The sequence below is a fragment of the Lacerta agilis genome, chromosome 15 (genome assembly GCF_009819535.1).
Source record: "Lacerta agilis isolate rLacAgi1 chromosome 15, rLacAgi1.pri, whole genome shotgun sequence".
In the NCBI taxonomy this organism is placed as follows: domain Eukaryota; kingdom Metazoa; phylum Chordata; class Lepidosauria; order Squamata; family Lacertidae; genus Lacerta; species Lacerta agilis.
The window spans coordinates 33185552-33211821 of record NC_046326.1 but is presented as its reverse complement, the minus strand read 5'-3'; positions in this window follow the sequence as shown (position 1 = coordinate 33211821).

The following is a 26270-nucleotide window of genomic DNA, read 5'->3' as shown; positions in this document are numbered from 1 at the left end:
TTCCACTTAGAATAATATAACTGTAGATGCTAAGGCTGTGATTAACATCTTGCCTAGGTTGGCCCTTAGTTATGTGTTTGGTGAACTTAATCGGTTTATGAACTTAATCTGTTCCAGAAGTCCGTTCTTAAACTGAAACCGTTCTTAAACCGAGGCGCGCTTTCCCTAATGAGGCCTCTCGCCACCGGTGCCATTCCACCGTTCAGATTCCGTTCTTAGACCAAGGTACAGTTTGCAAAACTGGACACTACTTCTGGTTTTGCCTTTTAAAGCATGCATCAGGGAGCCTCAGGCCCTTGGAGCACATGCAGTTGCCCAGTCACCTCTACCTGGACCCCAGAACTCACCTCATTCCACATCCTTCAGTGGCTCTGTTTTGCACTCCCAAGTATTTTGTATCTAGTTGGGATGTGTCATTGAATTGTAATTGTGCCTCTTGCTTGGCAGGGAGGAGGAAAGAGATGTATGCGTGCAGAAACTAAGTAACTGTACAAAACATAAAATACAGTTGTTGTTCTTTCCGCTTTTGCCACTAGCCTTACTTCCTGCTGGCAAGTGTTCTTACATCACCCAAAAGAGAGCTGGAATTGTTTTCCCACCCCTGTCATAAAGGAAAACCCTGAGACTGGGGACTTTGGTCTAAGCCAGTGGTTCCCAATCTTTCTGGTAAGGGTGATGCGCTAGTCCAAATTTATTTGGTCTGGGGGCCCATCAATTTATTGTTAAACGAATTTTGGACCTTAGGTCTTTGGCAGCCATTGATATGTGTGTGTGTGCGTGTGTGTGTGTGTGCGTGTGCGCGCGTGCACACATGTGTGTGCATGTGTGTGTGTGTGTGTGTGAGAGAGAGAGAGAGCAATATGTTTGCCAGTTTTATAACCATTGCTTAAGGCATCCAAGTGAAAATGTATTAATGTGGAATTTGTTGAAATATTTATAGGACTTACAAGGTTATTCACAGTTTTGTTCATGAGATTGTGAGCACACCATCTGATTGAAGGATATTTTGGGCTTACTTATAAAGGGTTCATGACCCATTGACGAGTCGGGAAACACTGGTCTAAGCAATCTGGTGACTTCTGTTTCAGTGTATCTGAAGAAGTGTGCATGCACACGAAAGCTCATACCAGGAACAAACTCAGTTGGTCTCTAAGGTGCTACTAGAAAGAATTTTCGATTTTGTTTTGACTATGGCAGACCAACACGGCTACCCACCTGTAACTGGAACTGGTCTAAGCAATCCATCTTGTTGCAAGAGGGTCCTATTTAGCTATAGGATTTGAGAGCCAACTCACACTCAGACATAGAAACCCTTTCCCCGCCCCCAACATCAAATAGATCTTGGACACTTTTGTAGCAACCCTCATTAGATGGTGGTGGTCTGTTTTCTCCAGGTTTCATTCTTAGTTTGCTGGGCTGCCCAGGTCTACATACTTACCAAAGGATGGAAGAGTAAGAAGAGAACTTGCATGTCTGCCTTCCTTCTATGTCTTCAGTATTATGAACCAATTTAACAAGGAGATTTGCCAAAGCAAGAGCTTTTCGCAGCCCACCAGCCTTGAAACTTGTCATGTTTTCCAGGTACAAAATCCAACGAAAACAATTAAGAAAGCTGGATAATGGTGTGGTTTTTAAGGAATATTTCACATACCTCTGTGAGTGTAATGTGATGGCTAGACTGAATATTTTGATTAACAGGCCCCTGAGCACAGAAAAGGCAGCTCGCCTTTAAAAACACAAACACAGAATTCATTCTACAGTAAACCCAGAGAATATTGCAAATATGTATTCCCCAATGGCAATTGTCAAAGGGCCCAGAAACAATAGTACTAATAACTCTATAACAGACATTCTTGCAAGCGATGTTCTTTGGTAATATATACCATTATTACAAGCTAGGTGAACTTCAATAACAGCATGCAAGAATATGTGTGTATACATTGTGTGGTATATATAAGGGCACATCCTAAAGTACAGTAAGTACACAACTTATGTGGGTTTACATTTTGGGGGTGGTACCTAAAGCCAAACTTGTGTAGAGTCAGAACACATTGGGTGCAATAGGGGGTGGATTTCCCAAAGTCTTTCCCCCAGATACCTTCCCACCCCCTTTTAATTTTAATTTTGCCAAGCACTTAAGGCTGAATGTGCACAAGTTAAATGCATTTAAATTGTAGGCTTACTGTACAAGGTTGTATCAGTTTACTGTCAAAGCTTCACCCAAAGAAACCTAAGGAATGTAGCTTGGTGAGAGCAAAGAGTTCTATTAACAAATGCCTAAAACTGCCCCCACATGCATAGACCATGAGTGAGCTCTGTATTACAGACAATGGTCAAGTCTGGCGAGAGTTGTAACCCATCAACAGCTGCAGAGCTGCGGATTCCCCATCTCAGCTTTATATCCTGAGTGCAAAGCAAACCCCCTCTCCATCATGATACCCCACAGAAAATGAGGTTGACCCAGTAGAGAACCTTTGGTACCTTCTTCCATCTCCCTTCCAGTTGATGTGGCCCTGCCTTCATCCTCCATCCAAGTGAGCACTCCAAGAGTACCCCAACCTCCCTGACCTTTCTGAAGCCAATGGATACAAAATCAGACAAGGATCCTTTAATAAATACAGCCAGCTCCTCCAAGGAAGTGGTGGTCAACAGTAAGTCAGGTCTTGACATCCTTCATAGGCTTCAGCTCTTTGCGGGGATAACATCCCTCTACGGTTATAATAGAAGGTAGAGTTCCAGCCAACAGGGCCAGGTGGGAGCTGTCCATGGTGCTGGCCTGTGCTTAAAAATATATAAATTGACTTGATCCAATTCAGTTTAAGCTGGCTGGGGATAATTGGAGTTGTAGTCCAAGAACATCTGGGGACCCAAGGTTGAAGAACAGATATAGATGGTTTGCAAACAGATCTGAGCCCAGAGAAATGCTTGGGGAACTGATTTCCACTCCTATTGAGAGTGTTCAGGACCATGGAGATGTCAAGAAGCACCATTCCCCCCTTCCCTTACTGCCCCTGCCTACCTATATTTGTAATATTTGACCCATGCGTAGGCGTAGCCCTGATCTTTTCCTCTCTTTTTCTTTTTTTTGCAGGAAACCAACTGCCACATGTCAATGGGGATATATGAAATAATTGCATTCTTGCCGCAATCCAATTTCCACTCAGCTAGTTCGCAACAGAAAATGATGACTAATGTGAGACTAAACAATATTATGAGTTGAGTGACTTTATGAGGGGCTGTAAAGAAGATTGCATTTAATTCGAGTTGACTTATCCAGGTACGCCAGTCCTCTCCTCCTTCCCCCCCCCCTTTCTTTTCTCCCCAAGCAGAGCAAAATAAGTGGTGGCAGGAATGTCGGGAAACAGCTTTGCAACTGAACCGGAATAGGCAATTTTAAAATAAGAAAAGATTACTTCTAGGTAGTTTATGGCTTTAACTCCATCAAGACATAATCCCCACAGCAAACTGCATAATGATGCTCCTTCGCTTCTATATATATATATTTTATTAAAAAACCCAACCCTTGATGTCAAATGTCTTCAGTCAGTCATGCTTTATATGAACACTATACAGTCTATTGAAAGTGATTGAAATGTAACTAGAGTTTTGGTTTCATCTTCTACTAGTAATATTTATAGGGCTGGTTCAAGCTACATTTCACGAAAGCCGCAGAAATCATGCAGACCGAAACTGCAGCAAATCCATAAGGTTGGGAGGAATTATATATGTGCTTTCCTGTTGTGGTAGGTAATTTCTGGATGCTTCATCGGATTGTGGAGAGATGGGTTGCTGACACACACAGAGATACATTTGGCTATGCTACAGCTATGCTCTACTGGAATAGTCAGAGGCAGAAACCAGTGGCCAGAAATCATAGAAAGGGAGAGTGCTCTTGAGCTCAACTCCTGCTTGTGGGTTTCCCAGAAGAAGCACCTGCTTGGCCACTCTGCGGACAGGATGGTGGACTAGATGGGACATGGACCCGATCCAGCAGGCTCATCTTAAGTTCTCTCAACTTAGATCCATTATTTTCAATAGGCCTACGCTGAGTAGACCTTAGCCCACTAGAAGTTTCTGTTCTTAAAAATTAGTCAAGATTTGTGTTGTGGACTGCAGAAGCGTGTGGCAGATTTAGCCAAATCCTGAACCAAATCAGGCTTGAGTCAATAGCTCTGGGTCATCATAGGGCAGTTTGGACCATTTGGAGTGATCCAGGATGATCATAGGGTGGGTTATCAGGCAGGAAGGCTGTTGTGTGTGTGTGTGTGTGTGTGTGTGTGCGCGCGCGCGCTTCACCAGCATGTTATTCTATAGGGAGGTAATAGTACCACTATATAGATCAAGGGAGGTAATAGTACCACTATATTCTGCTCTGGTCAGACCTCACCTGGAATACTGTGTCCAGTTCTGGGCACCACAGTTCAAGAAGGATACTGACAAGCTGGAACGTGTCCAGAAGAGGGCAACCAAAATGGTCAAAGGCCTGGAAACAATGCCTTATGAGGAACGGCTTAGGGAGCTGGGTATGTTTAGCCTGGAGAAGAGAAGGTTAAGGGGTGATATGATAGCCATATTCAAATATATAAAAGGATGTCATATAGAGGAGGGTGAAAGGTTGTTTTCTGCTGCTCTAGAGAAGCGGACACGGGGCAATGGATTCAAACTACAAGAAAGAAGATTCCACCTAAACATTAGGAAGAACTTCCTGACAGTGAGAGCTGTTCGGCAGTAGAATTTGCTACCAAGGAGTGTGGTGGAGTCTCCTTCTTTGGAGGTCTTTAAGCAGAGGCTTGACAGCCATCTGTCAGGAATGCTTTGATGGTGTTTCCTGCTTGGCAGGGGGTTGGACTGGATGGCCCTTGTGGTCTCTTCCAACTCTATGATTCTATGATTCTAGGGCACACACTGCTAGAGTTTGCTTCCCCAGTGCATTCCCTGTGGGCTACAAGGTGTTCCTCTGCAGGGAACACAACTGAAAACTGGATACAAGTGGGACTAAACCCTCCTGCTCTCAGTCAGGGAATGAGCGGTTGTGAAGAGATGCAGCATCACCTTCTTCCCCCTCTACTTCCTGACCAAATTAATTCAGGGCTCAAGTGAGGAAACTCAGCAATATTCTAGGGGCATGTATTGGATCTAGATGAATCTCAAGGAAATGTGGGGCTCCTTCAAGGTATTTTTCGTTTGTCAGAGGTGAAGAGGGATCTCCGCAAGGCGAATCAAAGATGAGATCTCTGAACCACATCATGTCACCTTTGTAGGGATGGGGAGATTCAATTTTGGCTGCATTTTAATGAGAAAGTACGCAATTTACACAAACCAATATGCGAACCGAAATATAGCTGTCAGCACTTCCCTGAATGTTGCAATGCAGTTCCCCAACCAAACAATATGTATAAAAATGCATATATCAGAGGAAAGTGTGAAAAAAAGAAATATATCAGTGAAAACAATATACAAAAATGCATTATATTAGGAGAAACTGCTTGTCATAACTCCATTAAAAATTTGTTTACAGTGGTACCTTGGGTTAAGAACTTAATTTGTTCTGGAAGTCCGTTCTTAACCTGAAACTGTTTTTAACCTGAGGTACCACTTTAGCTAATGGGGCCTCCCACTGCCGTCGCACCGCTAAAGCACAATTTCTGTTCTCATCCTGAAGCAAAGTTCTTAACCCGAGGTACTATTTCTGGGTTAGTGGAGTCTGTAACCTGAAGCGTCTGTAACCCGAGGTACCACTGTATTTGGATAGAATTGGACTAAAATGCTAAAGAATGCTAAAGAAGGTTTCCCCTCCTAAATTCACAAATTGCTGCAGAAATGTGAAGAACATAGGGTTGTGTCCAATGCTAGTCCCACTCAGAGTAGGCCTATTGAAATTAACAGTTATTGCTAACTTTGGTCCGTTAATCGCTACAGAAATGTGGAGAACGGCATTTAATATTGGGGGAAATGAGAAACTGCATCTGAGATATTTGCCCACCCCTAGATGGTAGTCTTCCACCCCAGATTCAGCATCACATGCTCCCTGGTGAAGAAGAGAAGTTCTTGTGAAGGGGGCATCTGACTCCTATGGACCACAGAAATAAGGCCCAAATAAAGAGCTGCTGCTCTCTGCTTTGCCAAAGGGCTCGTTTGCGGCCCAGAGGGGCTGCTGCAATAGCTGCATGGCAGATGAAGCATAATTCAATCTTCATGCTTGCTTCACTCGTGGATTTTCTGTGAGTTAGCCATGCTGAAACTGTGCCTAGAGCTGAGGGTGTGTGGGGCTCTATTCCTCTCTCTCTCTCTCTCTCTCTCTCTCTCTCTCTCTCTCTCTCTCTCCCTGATGCATTGCTTGAGCCGAAGTGCTACTGATTTTAATTCCACTTTTGACCTCAAGCTGAGCTTGATTCACAGCCTCAGATGTAAATAGAATTATTTACCCCCACACAGTATAAATAAAGCCATGCATGCTGTCAGGGTGCCCAGAAGAAGTGGCCAATATTTCCTTGCGAGAAAGCAGATCGTTCCCTCGTTCAGCAAGGCTGGTTCTCTGCAAATGGTGAAAAGGCGGCTCATCTGTGTGGCTCAAAGCTGGCCCCAGCTTTGACCTAATTTTTCCTCAATCGTCAATTAACAGCAGCTGTTTTTGAAAATGTTGGGATGCCCCACTTCCACCAGATCAAAGGGTATCTTGGCAGGGTGAGACCCCCTCCCCCAATTCCAGTGTGCCTCCAAATACCAATGGATGTGTCCCATAATGCTCTGCAGCTACTGACATAAGAAACTTTATTTTATTTATGGCATTTATATCCTACCTTTACCTACAATGAGCCCCGGGTGGTTACATGGTTCCCCCCCTCATCATTTAATCCCCACAACAACTCTCCTTCCCTGGATTCTCCTTCATTGGAGGTTTTTAAGCAGAGGTTGGATGGCCATCTGTCATGGATCCCTTACCCGAAATTCCTGCATTGCAGGGGGTTGGACTAGATGACCCTTGGGGTCCATTCCAGCTCTACAATTCTATGATTCTAACCCTGTGAGGTAGGTTAGGCTGAGAGGCAGTGAGTGGCCCAAGGCCATCCAGTGAGCTTCATGGCTGAATGGGGATTTGAACCCTGGCTTGTCCCAAGTTCTAGTCCTCTAACCACTACACTGGCTCATGGAAAGGTTGTCATTTTGATTTCCTACAAGGCTCTGGAAATTTTAAATGGGGTGGGGAAAGGAGATGCCCTAGCCCACAGTTCATGGTGAAGCTGGATTAGGAGGAGGAGGAGGAGGAGGAGTTGGAGGCCCATGCATGGACATAAGGAGCTGCTTGCTTGCAGAAATTTGATCAAGCAGCTCTTTTATTGCCTGCCATAAAGACTTCCCTTCTGGAGAGAGCGCTCGAGCCATATTTCCTTCTTAATGGCATGTAGAGAAGCACAAATGTGCCGAATGGATGCGTAACTCTCCTGGATTGGTCTGAATTGGCTTGTCAAACGGCATTCAAGAGGCCATTTTTCCCCCCAACTCCTGGAGTGGGAGGAAGTGCGGAGCAATAAACATGACTGGTGTGCATGTATGTGTGTGAGAGAGAGACAGAGAGACAGAGGTTGGGGAGGGGGTCTGCGCATCCCATAGACTGAAGAAATGAGGGAATTTGGAGGGGGGGTGACTGCATGTGTATCAGAAAAAAATATTAAAAGGCTGCCCAATCTTTCTCTGCAACTCTGCCTAATCTATTAGATTTCCACCTGTGACACATTATTATCCTAAAATTTGAATACAAGCAAGGAATATGGACAGGGAGTGGGGTAGAGGCCAGCAAAAAAGAGCATTGGCAGAATAAACACAGGAACCACACACAAAGCTGCCTTACTTTGTCCCTTGGTCCATCTACCTCGGTGTTGTTTACAATGATTGGCAGTGGCTCAGCAGGGTTTCAGACAGGGATATTTCCCAGCCCTGCCTGGAGATGCTGGGAATTGAACTTGGGACCATCTGCATGCAAAGCAGATGTTCTACCACTGAATGATGCAGGGGTGCCAAGATGAATAAAATAAGGGGGGGAGAGAAGGTAAGCCCCACCCTGCATAATCAATCACATTTGAATGGCAATGACCATCAGCTTTGCAGGAGGCTGGCCACCTCAAATCTTTTATTGCAAGAGTGAAGGGATGTCAGCCCCTAGGAGTTGGCTCATATGGAGTGGTGGCTATTTCCCCTAAGTTGTCTTTGTCCCACAACATGGGGAAGCTGGTGTGGATGCCCAAAAGCATGACAACAATACTTTAATATGAATGTATTGCTGTACACCAGGAGTCACGTAAGGGTTCTGGATAAAAGATGGATCTAGTATAGTTAAAAGTACCCTCTTGAATTTGCATCATGGTTCCCCCCCCCCCAAAAAAAAGAAATCTTACAGTAATAGACCAAACAGTACAAATTACAGATCAGGTGCTTGTGGAATTGATCACAAGTGAATCTGTCACAGCTAAAGGAACCCAGCCAAGTGTGAATTCCAAAATGGACCTCTGATCAAAGACATACATTGGCCTGAATGGTACAGATCTGTTGTATCCAGATTCCACTCTGGTCACTTAGTGTTAACCCGTTTTCTGGGGTTGTGCAGCAGATCCGGCCAACTTCTTGATCCTGAAAATGAATCAGGCCAATCTGGCTTTCAGCTGGATCGGGTTGAGACAGCCTTGGAGATGGCTGTGAGCAGGAGTCCTGCATTGCAGTGGGTTGGACTAGATGACCCTCAGGGTCCCTCCCAACTCTACAGTTCTATGGCCCTACAGAGGCTGGCTGCCACACCTTCTCCCTCCTGCTTTGGCAGTCTTGGATTCCTCCAGGTGAGCAACATGACCTGGGTTGACCTGCGGCTGACTTAACCCAATCCTGCTGAAAGCCAGATTGGCCTGATTCATTTCAGGATCAAGAAGTTGGCTGGATCTGCTGCAAAACCCTAGAAAATGGGTTAACGCTACTGTAAGTGAGAGTGGGGTGGGAGATGGGAGGAGCTTGGGGTTTAGTAGGAAATCACAAAGTGTATTCTTTTCAAGGAGGTTGAGGAGAAAATCAGAACAGATTGGCCCTGTCTCCAGGGACCCCCTTGGCTGTCCCACTGGCTCCAGTGGGTATTCTGAGAACAGTATGATCCCTAAAGTTACAAATGGAATGATCCCTGCTGTGGCACTTCCAACAGCTATTTGGTACTTTGCAATGGTGGTTAGCGGTTACTTTTTGTGAGTGTTGCATAGATGACAATCAAGGGGAAGGATGGGGCCTCCACTTCTGTGTCTTTAGAGGCTGGGGAAGGGGAGACAGCCCCACTGGCTCTCTGTGCTGCTCCAGCTATGGAGCAGAGAGATTTCTCTAGCAATGGGAGAGGCCCTCAGACAGCCAAGAGGGGAAGATGGACAGCTGGAGGAGGAGGACTGAGATGGGCTGACCCCCATTCCATTCCTGGGAACTCAGCACCACCACGCCATGCCCCATTCACAGGAACACACATCTCCAAAACACCAGGCTTTATAGGGAGAAGCAGTCAAGTTCTTAAAGAAATAGGAGTGCCTGATCACCTCATCCGTCTCATGAGAAATCTCTATGTGGGACAAGAAGCTACAGTTAGAACTGGATATGGAATAACTGATTGGTTCAAAATTGGGAAAGGAGTACGACAAGGCTGTATATTGTCTCCCTGCTTATTTAACTTATATGCAGAATTCATCATGCGAAAGGCTGGGCTGGATGAATCCCAACCCGGAATTAAGATTGCCGGAAAAAATATCAACAACCTCAGATATGCTGATGATACAACCTTGATGGCAGAAAGTGAGGAGGAATTAAAGAACCTTTTAATGAGGGTGAAAGAAGAGAGTGCAAAATATGGTCTGAAGCTCAACATTAAAAAAAACTAAGATCATGGCCACTGGTCCCATCACCTCCTGGCAAATAGAAGGGGAAGAAATGGAGGCAGTGAGAGATTTCACTTTCTTGGGTTCCATGATCACTGCAGGTGGTGACAGCAGTCACGAAATTAGAAGACGCCTGCTTCTTGGGAGAAAAGCAATGACAAACCTTGACAGCATCTTAAAAAGCAAAGACATCACCTTGCCGACAAAGGTCCGTCTAGTTAAAGCTATGGTTTTCCCAGTAGTAATGTATGGAAGTGAGAGCTGGACCATAAAGAAGGCTGATCGCCAAAGAATTGATGCTTTTGAATTATGGTGCTGGAGGAGACTCTTGAGAGTCCCATGGACTGCAAGTAGATCAAACCTATCCATTCTTAAAGAAATCAGCCCTGAGTGCTCACTAGAAGGACAGATCCTGAAGTTGAGGCTCCAGTACTTTGGCCACCTCATGAGAAGAGAAGACTCCCTAGAAAAGAACCTGATGTTGGGAAAGATGGAGGGCACAAGGAGAAGGGGATGACAGAGGACGAGATGATTGGACAGTGTTCTCGAAGCTACTAACACGAGTTTGGCCAAACTGCGAGAGGCAGTGAAGGATAGGTGTGCCTGGCGTGCTCTGGTCCATGGGGTCACGAAGAGTCGGACACGACTGAACGACTGAACAACAACAACAATGTGCGCATGCCAAAATGGCACATCTCAGCTTTAAAAGCTGGCAGGAAGGGTGTGGCCATTTCTTGAAACACCTTTGCAGGTTTCATCTGGCCTCGGACCCCCAATGCTGTTCTCGAACTCCCCAGATGTGCCTTGAAAATCTGTAACTGTAGCCTTACCTCTACTGCTGAAAGTCTTGAATGAAGCTTTCTTCGTGTAAGAGCCTCTGTTGGTTGTAGCATTTGGGATGGGAGCCAGGAGAGCTCCCAGCTGCAGAGAAGCCGTCAAGGTTTATTGAAGCCAAAGACTTCTGAAAGCGTAGGGAAGTCATACGAGCTGCCTCCAACTCCTGCTTGCAACAGCCCATTTTTCACACCTCTCTGCAACACCAGCCACTCCAACACTGCACTGAGATGGAAAGGAACATTTCAGGGAAGCACAGTTTTGCCTGACATGAAAGCTCTCCGGCTGTCTCTGACCACATCCTTTCCCCAAAGCTGAGCAAAGAAACCCCCACCCCACCCCAAACCCCAAAATATGACCAGTCATGCAATCTAAATGGGCCATTATATTTCATGACGCTTTTATGGGAGAGTTGGGGGCATGAATTACGATGTTGGTTTCACCTCCTTACTACAGGAGGGAAATTCTGCTAAAGGTCTGAAAAACAGGTCTTCCGAGCCCATCGTTGTGCAACGCAAAAAAATAATAAATTATGTAAGGTGTGTGGAAAACAAGACATATTATTCCTGGGCCAGTCTTGTCTTGAGGCAGCAAAGAATGCAGCTGACTCCAGAGGAAGGGTGTCCAGCCAAACATTTGGGGAATATTGCTCCCCCATCCAGCTCCAAAAAGGGTCTGGGTGGGAGTGCATTTGCAGAGGGACCAGAAGACTGGCAGGAAGCCACTCCCAATTCCCAGAGCACATTCCAGCACAGATATAGGCAGAAGATATTTAAAGTTTCCCCACCTTCCTCTTCCTCTTCCTCCTCCTTCCAAGTGCAGCACTCAGCCCACCCTCCTAGTCTGCAATATGGGTGTAACTGGCTGCCATATTTGGGGCTGAGTAGGGTTTATTGTTGTTGTTGTTGTTTGTTTGTTTGCTTGCTTGCTTGCTTCTTTCCCCCTCAACTAATAAAATTAGTGTGGTCTTTGTAGGATTTGTGCCGTATCTTTTGTCAAAAGTCCTCAGGGCAGGTAACAACATTTAAAATGCAGAAGCCCAAAGTGTTTTAACAATTCATTCTCAAAACTTTCAGCGGGGGGGGGGGATATTACATTGCTCAGAAGCTCTCACAAATGGAACTCCGAAGCTAAGAAAAGACAAAATTTCATTCAGTTTGCCTAGAGGATGGGGGCGGTGAAATGGGAAATGCTGCAGGGAAAGGTCTGTGCTTGTTCTGCAGAAGGCTCCAATTCATTTGTCCCACCTGTTGACTCCTTGCCACTGCAGAAAAAAACACCAACATTTTGCAAAGAGTCAACCCATGATAGCTGTTGATAGAGTTTTTACCTCTCAGTCACACACCCCATCCACTCCGTGGCCCAGTTCTAGATCTGAAGTCATTTTCGTCATTGCCTGGTGAAATCTGAGGCTCATAGTTTTTTTAAAAGGGTATTAAATATTTAGCAGTTGCATAAAGGCACCTTGGGATAAAAGCAATGATGTGACAGAGCTGTCATTGTAACCTTCCTTAATCACATTTCTGCTCAGAGAACAACATGCCTCGTGTTGGCAAGGCGACTCCCACAAACTTCATACAATCTTTTCATCATATTTCCTTTTTTCAACTTGGAAGGTGTCAGAAATCTGAAGATAAAATGGAGGGAGAAGTCCCATTGGGAGAGGTAAGGTGGGGGGTCTGCAGGAAGGAGTACATAAGAAAAGCAGCTGGATCAGGTCAGTGGCCCATTTAGCCCAGGATCCTGTCCTCACAGTGGCCAGCCAGATGCCCCTATGGGAAGCCCACAAAACCTTCACTCGATGTTGGATGGTCATCTGTCATGGATGTTTTAGTTGAGATTCCTGCATTGCAAGTGTTAAGATAGATGACCCCCCCCCAGGGTCCCTTCCAACTCTACAATTCTATGATTCTATGTTTCTATGTAGCAGTGGGAAGCAACTTGATCAATTTCAGAGCTGCTCTGTTCCCACCCACCCCCACCCCATTTTGACTTGTTATTCGGGTCTGTTAAATCCAAAGCTCTGGTGCCCTCCCACCAACACCCAGTTAACAGCAATGGCTTCATCGAAGTGGATGAAATGTTATGTCAAAGAAACTCACCCACCCAAGTAGATTCAACCTGCCAAGTGTACATCCAGGCTGGAGTGAAGCCATTCTGTGGAGAACCATTCGATTTGCCTTTTTTAAAAAGGAAAACAAAGAAACTCCCCCAAGTTCTTATTTTCCGCCTCAATTTGATACAATTCCACAGGCATGGTCACTCCTTCTGAAAGAACGAACCCTTCCAAATTTCAGAAAAATCAGTGCAGTGGTTTTCCCCACAAACACAGACTTTATCATATTTGAGTGGGTAAAATATAAATTGCTTAACATCCCCTATTATTTCGTGATAAATCGCTCTGAAAATGGGCGACAAGAGGGAGGGAGGAAAGTGAGAAATGGGTTGAAAGCTGATTTGCTCACCTGATTTGCTCACCTTATATACTCCATCTGATCAGAAAATCATGCAACTTTACGGTCTCTTAGGTTGGCCTCCACTGAAGTGGTTTCTCCACATTTTTCCTCCCAAGACTATCCATGAAAACACACCTGTCCAGCCTCTGAATCTCTGAAGTCCCTCTTCTGATAGAAAGAAGGAATATATGGCATTTGGGGGAAGAGGATAGAACAAGTAAAAAACCAGGAAATGGAAAAACGTTATGGCACTTTGCAAAGGGATTTTGTTTTATTCCTCCCCCCCCCTTAGAGTTGTTTTGTTACAAAGGGTATCTATCCTGTAACACATCCTGGCTTCATTGATTAAGCTCTAACAGCCCAGATGGAGGCCATTTTGTTTTCTTGGCAGCTAAATAAATGGCTGGAAGATTGGACGGCCTGAGACTAAGCCAAGGGTATTTAATCCAGCAGGATATTAACTGCCAGCAAATATCCTCAACAAGAAGTCATTAGTGCAATGAAAGACCCAATAAACCACTTCTCACCTCCTGGCATGGCCCCCACAAGTAGAGCAGAGCAGGGAAAGGCTATTCTCTGGCATTGTCACAATACCACCAATAATGGAGCAATGAGGTTCAGATTTCCTGTTTATTAGCAATGTAGTAGAGTGGTTGAGCAAGGAAAGGAGAAAGTCCAGGAGAGGGAAAGTAAACCATCCAAACTACATTTCCAATCATCCTTGGCCATTGGCCATATTGACCAGGGCTGGTGAGATCTCTAATCCAATAACAACTTGGAGGGCCACCAGTTAAGCCAACCCTGCTCTAGATCCAGAGATCTAGAGCTGATGCTAGATCCTAACTATGGAATTCAAGGTTCCTTGTTGTAAGTCATGACTCACCTAGGATGTTGTTGCTGTTCCCCTGCCAGGTGTTCTTTTAAAAATTCACCAGTCAGACTCAAAATAGATGCCTGATCTTGACTTGTTGCTGCAAAGTGATTTTGATTTTATTTTTTGGTCCTCCAACCAGCCTTTCATCCTCAGCTATCGAGTGCATCATATTTATATTACAAGAGGCAATCACGGTGCTAATATAAGCTGCATAATGGGATGCATTTACACCAGACACAGTGGTGGTGCAAAGCTGGCTGATTTGTACAAGGTAGACAACACAAACAAGCATTTTGCACAGTTAAGCCCCAATATCCACAGAATTCTTAATACAATGACAGAGCTATCAGTAAGACACCTTTTGAATTGCTGACCACTTCATCCTGGAAAATGTCAAAACACTGATCTAGTGATGTTGCCAAATCTCATATCAGAACCCTTCCTCCCTCCCTCCCTCCCTCCCTCCCTCCTTCCCTCCCTCCCTCTATATTTATTCAAACCCTGCCTTTTCCCCCTGGCAGGGACACAAGGCAGCTTACAGATCAAATAAGAACATCTAAAAGCATGGGGGGGGACCATTAAAAGCAATTAAACATTAACAGAATTTATAGATAGATAGATGAACATTAAGACATCACAACAAAACCAGCATAGACTAGCCCCTTCATTAAAATCAGTTGGTTCCCCAAAGCCTGTTGGAACAAAGGGAGCCAATTTAACTTCTCTGGAGAGGGCGTTCCAAAGTCTGGGAGCAGCCAATGAGAAGGCCCTCTGAACTGGAGAGGCTCTCCTCAAATGCCCCTTCCACTCACCAACTCCCACTTCCTTACACCCACATATTGATCCCCCTAAAGGGGAAGATCTCTATCTCTATCTCTATCTCTATCTCTATCTCTATCTCTATCTCTATCTCTATCTCTATCTCTATCTCTATCTCTATCTCTATCATCTCTCTCTCTTCCTGTTTGCCCCTACCTGCTACTGTGGAAGCAGCAATGGAAGTCAGGCAAGTGAAATGAGTGGGAAGAGGGGGGTTGGGTGATCAATGGGAGGCATAGCTGTCAACCTTTCCCCTTTTTTGCGGGAAATTCCCTTATTATAGCATTGGGAAACAGCAGGGAGGGTTGACAGCTATGATGGGGGGGGAGGACAATGGGGCTGATGGGATTGTTCTGTCCCAGGCTAGGGGGCAGGGTTCTAGCCCAAATGTTTGTTCATGTGCAAGGTACAGATTCCAGAGACATGAGGTTACATGTCACTCATACCTGTTCTGGATTCAGGAAGCAAAGTAAGGTCAAGCAGAGGTCAGGTTCCAGTAAGGCCAAATCAGTTAAGGAAGTTCAGGCAAAGCAGAGGTCACTCTCCAAAAGCCAAACCAGCAAGACGAATAGCACCCTGGATAGCTCCAGGTAACATCACAGCCAGACAAGGCAGGCTTCGAAGATGCTCCAAAAACCAGCTAAGCCAGGCTAACCATTCAATAGAACTGCAGCTTTCTCTGAGTATACCTAGCTCCACTCCCAATGAGTGGAGCGGCTGCTCTTAGGGGTCCAGTCTCTGTGTGGGTCCTACTATGGCCCCTGAGCTGGAGCCATCAGCATCCTTGGCAGGGAAATTGGGATTTAAATGCAGCAGCAATTGAAGGTACAGGATTTCTGCCTGAGCTACGCCTGGCTTGAATTCGAGCTCCACCATGCATTTGCTAGGTGTTCTTAGCAGTTCATGAACTTGGTAAGAATCTCTGCTTGAAACATATCCTCAAAGGATTACTCTGAAACATGTCGGGTATTAAGTGGCTTCTTCAGCACCTGGACTTCCCTCCATTTCCCCCCCCCTTGCTGGTATTGCTTTTCGGGGGTCTTTCTGGTCATCTCTCTCAGCATCAAATCACCACCACTTCAATGCAATATGTGGATAAAAAATATTCGCTGTAAACCACCCTGTGATTCTTGGATGAAGGGTGGTATAATAATAATAATAATAATAATAATAATAATAATAATAATAATAATAATAATAATAAAAACAACAACAACAACAATAACAACAACAACAATAATAACAATAACAATAACAATAACAATAATATAACAATAATAATAATTAATAATAAGTTTGATGGTAGTGTTAGGGATTTTTGGATCTGAGTACATGTGTCCCAAATGGTGAACCAAATGGTGAACCACAGAAGAAGAAGAAGAAGAAGAAGAAGAAGAAGAAGAAGAAGAAGAAGAAGAAGAAGAAGAAGAAGAAGAAGAGGAGGAGGAGGAGGAGGAGGAGGAGGAAGAGGAGGAGGAGGAGTTTGGATTTGATATCCTGCTTTCACTACCTGAAGGAGTCTCAAAGTGGCTAACATTCTCCTTTCCCTTCCTCCCCCACAACAAACACTCTGCGAGGTGAGTGGGGCTGAGAGACTTCAGAGAAGTGTGACTAGCCCAAGGTCACCCAGCAGCTGCATGTGGAAGAGTGGAGACACAAACCCGGTTCCCCAGATTACTCTTAACCACAACACCACATTGGCAGGAGGCAGCTACTTTCAGTGAAGTAGCTTCAGACCCTGGAGCAATTACCTTCCAGGTTTGTTACCCATCTGCCAAGACTTCAGGAAGCAGAGCCACGGCTGCCTCCAGGACTGTGAAAGGCAGAAAGAAGACGAAACCTTCCCATCACCATCCCAAAGCTCCTGAAGAACTCTCTTCAGTCCTACTTTAGAATGGAATGTAACTGGGTGTGTTTGTGGAGCCACTGGAAGGTGGTGTGACACTACTGAACAGTTCTCTGGGTTGGGGGGTGGAGTCAGATGTCCCATAGAAGTAGAACTCCCATCTTCCACAACAGGACCGGCAAGAGTAGGGATCTGGATTTCCCCAACCCCCGTGGGTCATGTTTGACACATGGGCACACACACTATATCAATCAATCAATCAATCAATCAATCACAACCAATCTTTTTTTTTAAGTTTAATATCAAGACACTCAGGCAAAGGCACATCACTTTGCAAACACTGCACCAAATGCACAGTGGTTGAGGCAGTGACGGCCACCCATTTGGATGGCTTTAAAGGAACATAAGACAAATTCATAAAGGACACCAGTGGCTATGCCCTACCTCCACAGTCAGAGGCAATATCACACCAGAGGCAGATTTCGGTGAGTGCAACTGGTTCTGCCACACTGAGCACTAACACTAGAGGGTGCAACAGGGCTTCACAAATAAAGCATAGTTAATGGAGCAGAACAGAAGGCGAGAGGTGGGGGGACGTCGGATTACAGCCTTGCACAGGGCTCCGCTGAAGAGCAAACTCCACCACTTATTATACCTCAGATATTTCAGGGACTTCCTGATTCCTTATACTGTATCTCCGGCCAATCACTGAGTTGCTGTGAGCAGCCCTCCCTGACTCAGACACATCGCTTGCCTCCTCCATGTGTCATGTGATCAGTACTGTGGGCAAAGTTTTATGGGACGCCCCTTCCAGTTAAGGTCACACAGGTCCCTCTCCCTGTTGAAATTCTGGCACTTACTGAATACTTTTCCCAGTAGGATCTTAATTGAATCCTGATTTTATTGTTTTAGCTCATTTTTAGTTTCATTATATTGAATAAACAAAAGCCAAGGCTAATGTGACAGAAGTCAACCAAGGAATATGGACACCAGGCTTCCTTAACCTGGTGATCTGCTGATGGTTTCAGCTCCAGCCAGCAGGGCCATGTTGGTTGGGAGCATAGCTGTCAACTTTCAATTTTCTTGCGGGAAATTCCCTTATTCCAATGCCGTTTCCCACTGCAAAAACAGGGAAGGTTGATAGCTATGGTTGGGGGTTCAATAAGAAGCTGCTTCATACAGAATCATACCATTGGCCCATCAACTAGTAGTGTTATAATCAAATAATGAATTGAAGACATTTGTATACCACCCTTCATCCGTAGATCTCAGGGCGGTTCACAACATAAAATTGCCATATTAAAAAAAACACAAAATACATAGTAAAAAAAGAACACAGACAACCCAATAATCCAGTCTCCCACAACACATTTAAAAGGGCATCAGATGCCAGTCAGCCAATGGCCTGGTTGAAGAGGAACATTTTTGCCTGGTGCCTAAAGGTGCATAAGGAAGGTGCCAGGCAAGCCTCCCTGGGGAGAGCATTCCACAAACGGGGAGCCACTGCAGAAAAGGCCCGTTCTCATGTTGTCACCCTCTGGACCTCTTATGGAAGAGACGCACAAAGAAGGGCCTCAGAGGACAACTGCAGAGTCCGGGTCAGTTCATATGGGGCGAGGCTCTTCTTGAGATATTGTGGTCCTTAGTATTGTCCACACTGAATGACAGCAGTTCTCCAGTGCTTCAGGTGGGAGCCTTTCCCACCTCTACCTTGTGGTGGTGGTGGTGGTGGTGGTGACATTGATGATTCGAAAGGTACCATCAGCATCCTCATATATGAAATTTTGCCTCACACTCGGAACTTTAAAATGCATGCAAAATATTTGGTTTATCCTTTAAAAAAATCTTCTCAGAGCACAAGCGGTGAAAATGATTTTTTTTCCAGTTGTGCCGTATTATTATCTAGTCAATTTGCTTTGGAGGTTTCCCTGTCTCACCCTGCACATATCCCAGAAGGCTGGGACCAAAGAGAGTGAAGTAAATCTAATTAGCTCCTCTCAAGGGTATTGAGTGCCTGTGAAAGAAAAGCAATGTGGCATATGTTGCGAACGCCTGGTATTTTGTGGCATTCCCCCTCCCCACTTCCCCAAACTCAATTATCACCAGCAGCAAAGCTTCCCTTTCTGATGCCGTGGTTCATATCTACAATGAATTCACATTTATTCCATATACACCACCTAAGGAGAGCTGCTTATATCGGACCGATGCTGTTCTCTCCATTTGCCTGAAACTACCAAAGCTATCATCTGGTTAAGAAAGGTGAATGTTTTGCTGAGTTGATATAATGCATGTGCCATTAGAGAAGGAAAGAGGAGCCTGTGGCCTTTCAGATATTGCTGGGCTCAGCTCCCGTCACCCTTGGCCAAGCTGGCTGAGGCTGGTGAGGTGTGTTGTAGTGATTAGGGTGTTGGATTAGGACCTGGAGGACCAGGATTCAAATCCCTGCTCAGCCATGAAACTCACTGGGTGACCTTGGTTCAGCCAAAGCCTGTAAGTCTAATCTATCTTACAGGGCTGTCATGAGGCTAAAATGGGGAGGAAGAAGTCCATGTGCACCACCTTGGAAGAAAGGTGGGATAGAAATCCAACAAATACATAATAAAACAACACCTGGAGGGACAGTTTCCTGAGCCTTGCATTAGAGCATCAACTGAACCCTTCTACTGTCTGGAATAGAAAAGTAGCTGCCCTTATTTCTTTGAGCCTCCATTCCATCAGAGCAGGGAATGAAGATAGATGATGTTTTGAGATTCATACAACCTCTTTATTTCTACCTGTAATAAAAATAATAGAATTCAACTGAAATATATATCACAACAACATCCATGAGCTGCCTCAGCAGACTTTGTGTTGGACTGAGATCAGGACCTTGGACAGCTCCGTTCCTGAAACGTGGAAAGGCTTAAAAAGGCAGTCCAGGGGTCCCCAAACTAAGGCCTGCGGGCCTGCTAAGGCCCAAGGGACTTATTTATCTGACTCGCAGCAACCCCCGCTGCCTGCTGCTGCCGCCCGCTCTTACCAACGCTGTGCTGCGTGGCTGCCCACTTCCAGGTTGGAGGAGCACCAGAAATCATGCTTGTGCATGTGCACATCCAGGTCAGAGGAAGCCCGTGCAAATGCACATAAACTATTTCCAGTGCTCCTCCGACCCAGATGTGCGCCAGAAATAGTGTGTGTGCACGCATATGTGCACCCGCTCCCCCGCCCTCCAGCTTGCCATGCAATCAGCGCTGGAGACACTGTCCCGAGGCGTGGTAAGTTTGCTGAGGCAGTCCTCTGCCCTGAAACCTAGTGCTGTCACTCAGTTTCTGCTTCCACTGGTGAATAGTCACTGAAGATTTTGAGGCCTTGCTATAAAAGGAGTCAGGGGGTATTGTGTTTGGAGATCAGATGTTTTCTTTTTCTTCTTATTGTTGGGGTGGAGAGACTCAGGTTCAAGAGCTCACTGCCAGGCAGGCTTGGTATTGAGGCCTAGAATGCTATTAACACAACAAGAGACTGCTGGAGCAATCAGATGCTCATTATGGGAATCTCACAAGCAGAACCTGAGTGCAACAGCACTCTCTTTCCAGAAACTGGTATTCGGAAGCATGACCACCTCCAACTGTGGAGGCAGAACATAGCCTTATCCTCCACAAATTGGGCTAATCCTCTTTTAAAGGAATTCAAGCGGGATGTCATCACTGCCACTCAGGGGAACGAATTCCATAGTTTAACTATGCATGCTGTGTTGAAGTACTTCTTCTTTTCAGTCTTTCCTGAATCTTCCATAATTCAGCTTCACTCAGTGTCCCTGAATTCTGAGAGAGGAAGGAAAACCTTCCACTGCATCTGTGGCTTGTCGCCCTGACTGATGCTCAGGATTAGGTTCGTGGCAGCTTACTTCATTAGCCTGGAAGACAAAGAATGGGGCAGGATGGTAATTTTGACCTTCAAAACCCTAACTGTATTAGGTCCAAAATATCTGATGGGCTGCTTTCTCCATATGAACCCCTGGGTCCATTGGGGTCAGCAAATATTGGCACTGTAAATGACACAGCAGTCTCAGCTCTTTGTAACCCTTTGGGCTACAGGTGGGAAACGACAATGCCACTGTTTTTCATTCTCTCTTATTTTTGAAATCTTAAATTTGGGACTGTTGCCAACTAAATTATTCACATTATCGCAGCAGTGGGTTTTTGTTTAGTTTCGTTTTAAAATCCTTACCAATGTTAATCAGTGTTTTAGTTCTTCTCAGTGCTTTTTTTTCCCCTGGGGGGTACGCGGGGGTACGCATACCCCTAAACATTTTGTGAATCTAAGTTTGACCTTATTGAGGGACAGTATTTCAATATGAGTAGGAAAATGACAATACCCCTAAACATTTTTTTAATAGAAAAAAAGCACTGGTTCTTCTAATAAGCCCAAGCTGGTATGCAGTTTTGACAAATACGCCTTTCTTTTGCAAGCAATAACATAATGCAACTTGTATGTTCTTTTCACTAATGCATGCATGTAAATGCACACTTTGCACACATATGTGCATGTATTTGTAAGCTTTGCTTGGCTGGAGAGCTGCACTGAAAAATTCAGAAAAGGGATATTGAAACTGTTTCAGTTTGCATATATTTTTAGGGAAGTGCAAATCTGGGAACTTGAAGCACAAACTCAATTGAATTCCTCCCCCATCTCTTGCTACAGGGTATGCAAAGTGAGCATGAGGTTTGCATTAGCTGAGCATGTGTCCATAGAAATCCACTGGCACCTCTCCAAAAACATCAGAGGAGAAAATGCCCTTTCATTCAGATGGCTGACAAACTGTCAATTCCATTCCCATCTCATTATTCACCACAAACTCGCCCCCTTCAAATTTGCCTGCTTACTCCCTCCTCTCAGAATCACGGGATGCTCCTCTGTGTTTGGCCTTCTCAGTATTCGGCATTTTGATTGGCTGGCTTGCCTTCCCCTTTATTCTTTCGCTGTTACTAGTCTCTCCAAAGGCAGGGGGGAAGGGAGGATAAACAGCTTCCTCCATGAATGCAAAAATGCTGAAAAGGGCACAACATGCTATTACAATAAATTACCATCATTCAGAACCTGAAGTGGGCATTAAACTGATGATGTATTGCCAGAACAGAGATTGGCAGGCGACGGGAGCAATTGGTCGAAGGTCAAACAGCCAGATGGGAAATGGGATAAACATTTTCAGCTACACTCTTATTATAATCTTGTGACTCAACTCGGCTGTCAAATCATTGCAATGATAAAAGCCACCCTGTGTGAACTACAATTTATCACCATTTCCAAAACACTTCCAAACGAATCGGAGGGTGGGGGGGCATAGAAAAATAAATAAATAAATAAAGGAGACAGAATTGTGCCAAGATCAAGGAGATGAAACCTCCCACTGGTTATTTAAATATAAAGGGCGAAACTTTAGCAGCTCCAATTCGTCTTCATACGCCTGGAAGTCAGACCAGCGGGATGGTTAACTGAAAAATAATGATGTATGAGAGTTGCAGCGACCAAAGGTGAATGTAGGGATGGGATTATACTATCATCTTCTCCCCAGAGGTGGGATTTGGGTTTAATTGTCAATGAAAGCCTGAAAGCACTGGGGGTAGAGAGCTACCCATGTAACAGATTAAGAAATCAGCCTGCTGAATATACAGGGGTTGCATAAGACACTTTGGTGGCTTATGCAATGGACAATATGATGTGCCTTCTTACCTTAAGAATAACACAAGATTCCAGTCCTCGTGGTTCTGAAATAAATGCTGTTTTGATAGGAACATAGGGAGCTGCCTATTACTAAGTCAGACCATTGCTCTATCTTGCCTAGTACTGTCCATGCTAACTGGTAGAGGCTGTCCAGGATTTCAGAATAGGGTTCTCTCCTAGCCCTGCCAGGAGATTCCAAGGATCAAACCCAGGACTAGGGCAAGACTAAGTTAGGTTAAAGAGACCCTTTCTTTCCAACCCTTCCCTCTTAACCCCTGCCCATCCCAGCTCTGCCCACCCTAGAAACTGCCCACTCTGAAACTTTCCCAGAATATGCCCCCTTGCCCCTGATGCCCTTCCTAAATATGCCCCACGCACCCCTTAATCCATCCTAGAATCTGCCCCCTCCCCCCAAAACCTTCCCAAAATATTCCCCTTGCCCCCTGAAATGTACCCACAATATGCCCCCTTACCCCCTGAGCCCTCCCTGTAAGAGACCCTTTCTTTCCAAGCCTTTTATTGGTATTTATTTTTATTTTTGAAATTTACCAGTAGCTGCTGCATTTCCCACCCTCGGCTTATGCTTAAGTCAATAAGTTTTCCCAGTTTTTTGTGGTCAAATTAGGTGCCTCGGCTTATATTTGCGTCGGCTTATACTCACGTATATACGGTATAACTTAGTGAGGTGCAAGCCAAAACTTCCATTTCATCCACCTAACTGCCACACAGAGGTGCTTTTTTGGAATCAGCATGCCTATGCAACACAGTCCAGATAACTCCCACTCCAAACTTAAAACAGGAATAAGGTTGTATCCAATGCTAATTCTACTCACAGGAGACCTATTGAAAATAATAGACAAGACTGCATGTGCTGCTTTGAAAGAGAATATGATGAAAATGATGTATAGATGGTATATTACACCAGTAAAAATAGCTAAAATGTATAAGTAATAAAGTATAAGATAAGTAATAAATGTTGGAAATGTAAAGAGAAAGAGGGAACTTTTTATCATATGTGGTGGGAATGTAAGAAAGTGAAAGACTTATGGGAAATGATATATAATGAGATGGAAAAAATGTTGAAATATACATTTATAAAGAAACCAGAAGCATTTCTGCCTGGAATTGTAGGAAAACACATTAATAGACAAGATAAAAAATTGTTCCTATATGCAACAACGGCAGCAAGAATGTTACTGGCACAGAAATGGAAGCAAGAAGAATTACCGACGATTGAAGAATGGCAGATGAAGTTAATGGACTGCACAGAATTAGATAAGGTGACAGGAAGAATCTGAAACTGACGGGACCAGGAATTCCTGAAGGATTGGACTAAGTTCGAGAAATATTTGAAAGACAATTGTGAACAACAAATCACGCTAGTAGGCTTACAAGAAGTTTTGTAAGGTTAATTTTAGGAAATATTACGGAGGTAATTTTGGAAGGTAATAATTGAATATTGTGACAAAAAGTAATAGTGAAGTTGGAAATACAAGAAGAAATGAGGAAATTTGAAAATCTTGAGAAGGGGTTGATGGAAGTCAAAAATATGTATAATAGTTGAAAATTATTGGATATTTAAAAGAATGTTTGTAAAATTCAATAAAAAATTTTTTTTAAAAAAGAAAATAATAGACAAGACTAGATGCATTAATTTAATGAGTAAAACTTCTGATTTGCCCCAAGGCAATGACAATAGGGAGGAACAAATGAAACCCAACTTCCTAACCCCTTACTCAGCTTCTCCTGTTTGGTTCCCATCAGTAATGTTTAGTGTCCATTGAGACTGGCAGGGTGGGAAACAGCAAGCGCAACAGTAGGTGGAGCCAGAGCCAACGAGAGGCAGGGCCAACTAGTTCTAATTTCCTCCCCCATCCCTCTTCTCTTCCAAGTTCTACAAGGACAACAGTGAGACAGAGAAGGAGGAAGCTGACAGACAGGGCCACTCCCTGGGCTGGTGGCAGGTCAGAAGGCAGGCAGGTGAGGGCTGGCTGATAGCAGACTGAGATTGGTGGGGTAACAGCACCATATTCACCCCAATGGAGCAGCCCCCACTGCTTCTCATATTTCCTCAGGCACTAGTCACGTTGTTGTTTTTCACGTTCCTGCCCACAATAATATTATTTGGGCCAGAGAACCTGTATTTCAAAATATAAAAAAAACAGAGATGCTGCAGATGTTGAACGTCCTGCCAATCGTTGATTTTCTCTGCTTTCCCAGTGGTAACGTGGAGGCAGAGAGAAGCCATACAGCCATGCTGACATCACCACCATACCCATTCTCTGTTTTCATGGTGTTATCACTGAGGCACAGAGCACACACCTGGCCAGGTTGACATTACCATCAAGGGTGGTGGTAACCAAGGGTGAGCCCTGAGGTCCTTCATACAGCAACATAGAACTACCATTCAGGTAGGGACTAACTATTCTTTCTCATAATTGAAATTTTTATTACTAGTCCCCCGCCCACCTTGACTGGGTTGCCCCAGCCACTCTGGTTGGCTTCCAACAAATATTGCCATTGAAGGACAACAGTGAGGGGCATACTAACACTTCCACGCATAGGGTGGGATTAAGACTGCTCAACACGAAGGAAGGACTTGTTGCAGGACTCTTAGATCAAATGTCCATTGGTCCCATAATTTCACTTAGGGGGTAAATGGGGGGACCCTACTAGGCAACAGAAGATCTATTCAGTCTTGGCTGCCTTTGCTTCCAGCCTGTAATGCCTCTAGCATGGTATAAACAGACCTTAACAGGTAGCCCAGGGAGAAGGGGCTGTGTTAATCTTATGAGCTGCAATCCATCAAAACAGCACGAAATGGAGTATTGGCCAGATATTAATCAGCGAAGCAGTGTGGGAGATGTCAGCTTTTGTTCCAATACAGGTTTTCTGTTGCCAACAGAAAACCATAGTTGACATGTAATTCAAATCCCATGATGCTGGGCTTCTCTCCCGGCACTACTCACAAAAAAACAGGAAGTCAGACCATGCATGCATGCATTTGTGTACACACACACACACACACACACACACACACACTTTATGTAATTCTTTTTAGCAAAGGCACGTGAATATATAGGGCTGTCATATGTCTTGAATTTCCTGGACATAATCAGGATTCATCCTACGTAAGTGGCATCTGGAATGTTTGCAAAGCAGCAAAAAATGTCAGGGGAAACCCCAGGCTTATGGCAGCCCACACTGGAAGCATTGATTCTTCCGCAATTTTCCTAATAAATTGGGGGGGGGGGAGAGCTCAACAACTTTTGTGTCTGAATTTTCACTTTTTGCATTATGGCAACCCTGATATACCAATTCCTTTCTTTCCTTAATCACACTTTCAGATTAGGGACACCTGCACTGGTAACACCTGTTTCTTACACTAAGAATTAACACTTAAATATCCAAAGCACACCCAGTGTGCAATAAGGATATTGGAAAGCTCTTATACTGAGTCAATACTCAGTATTGTCTGCAGTGGCTCTCTGGGGTTTCAAACAGACCTCTTAGTTCCTCTGACTTGCTCTTCAACTAACTACTGCATTTTGTATGCACTTACTCTGCAGTAGCTGTCCTGCACTGGCTTCTTGAAGCTGCTGTGGGGGATGATAATAAATCGACCACATTAAATTTAGTTATTCTTTCTTTAGTTGAAGAACGGCTCACATAATGGAGATACTGACACTTGTCGTGTGTTTTTTAACAGAAATGCTGCAACTCAAAACACACTCACCATACCATTTACAAAAGTCAAACAAAACTTAATATCTCCCCATGAATCATAGAATCATAGAGTTGGAAGAGACCACAAGGGCCATCCAGTTCAACCCCCTGCCAAGCAGGAA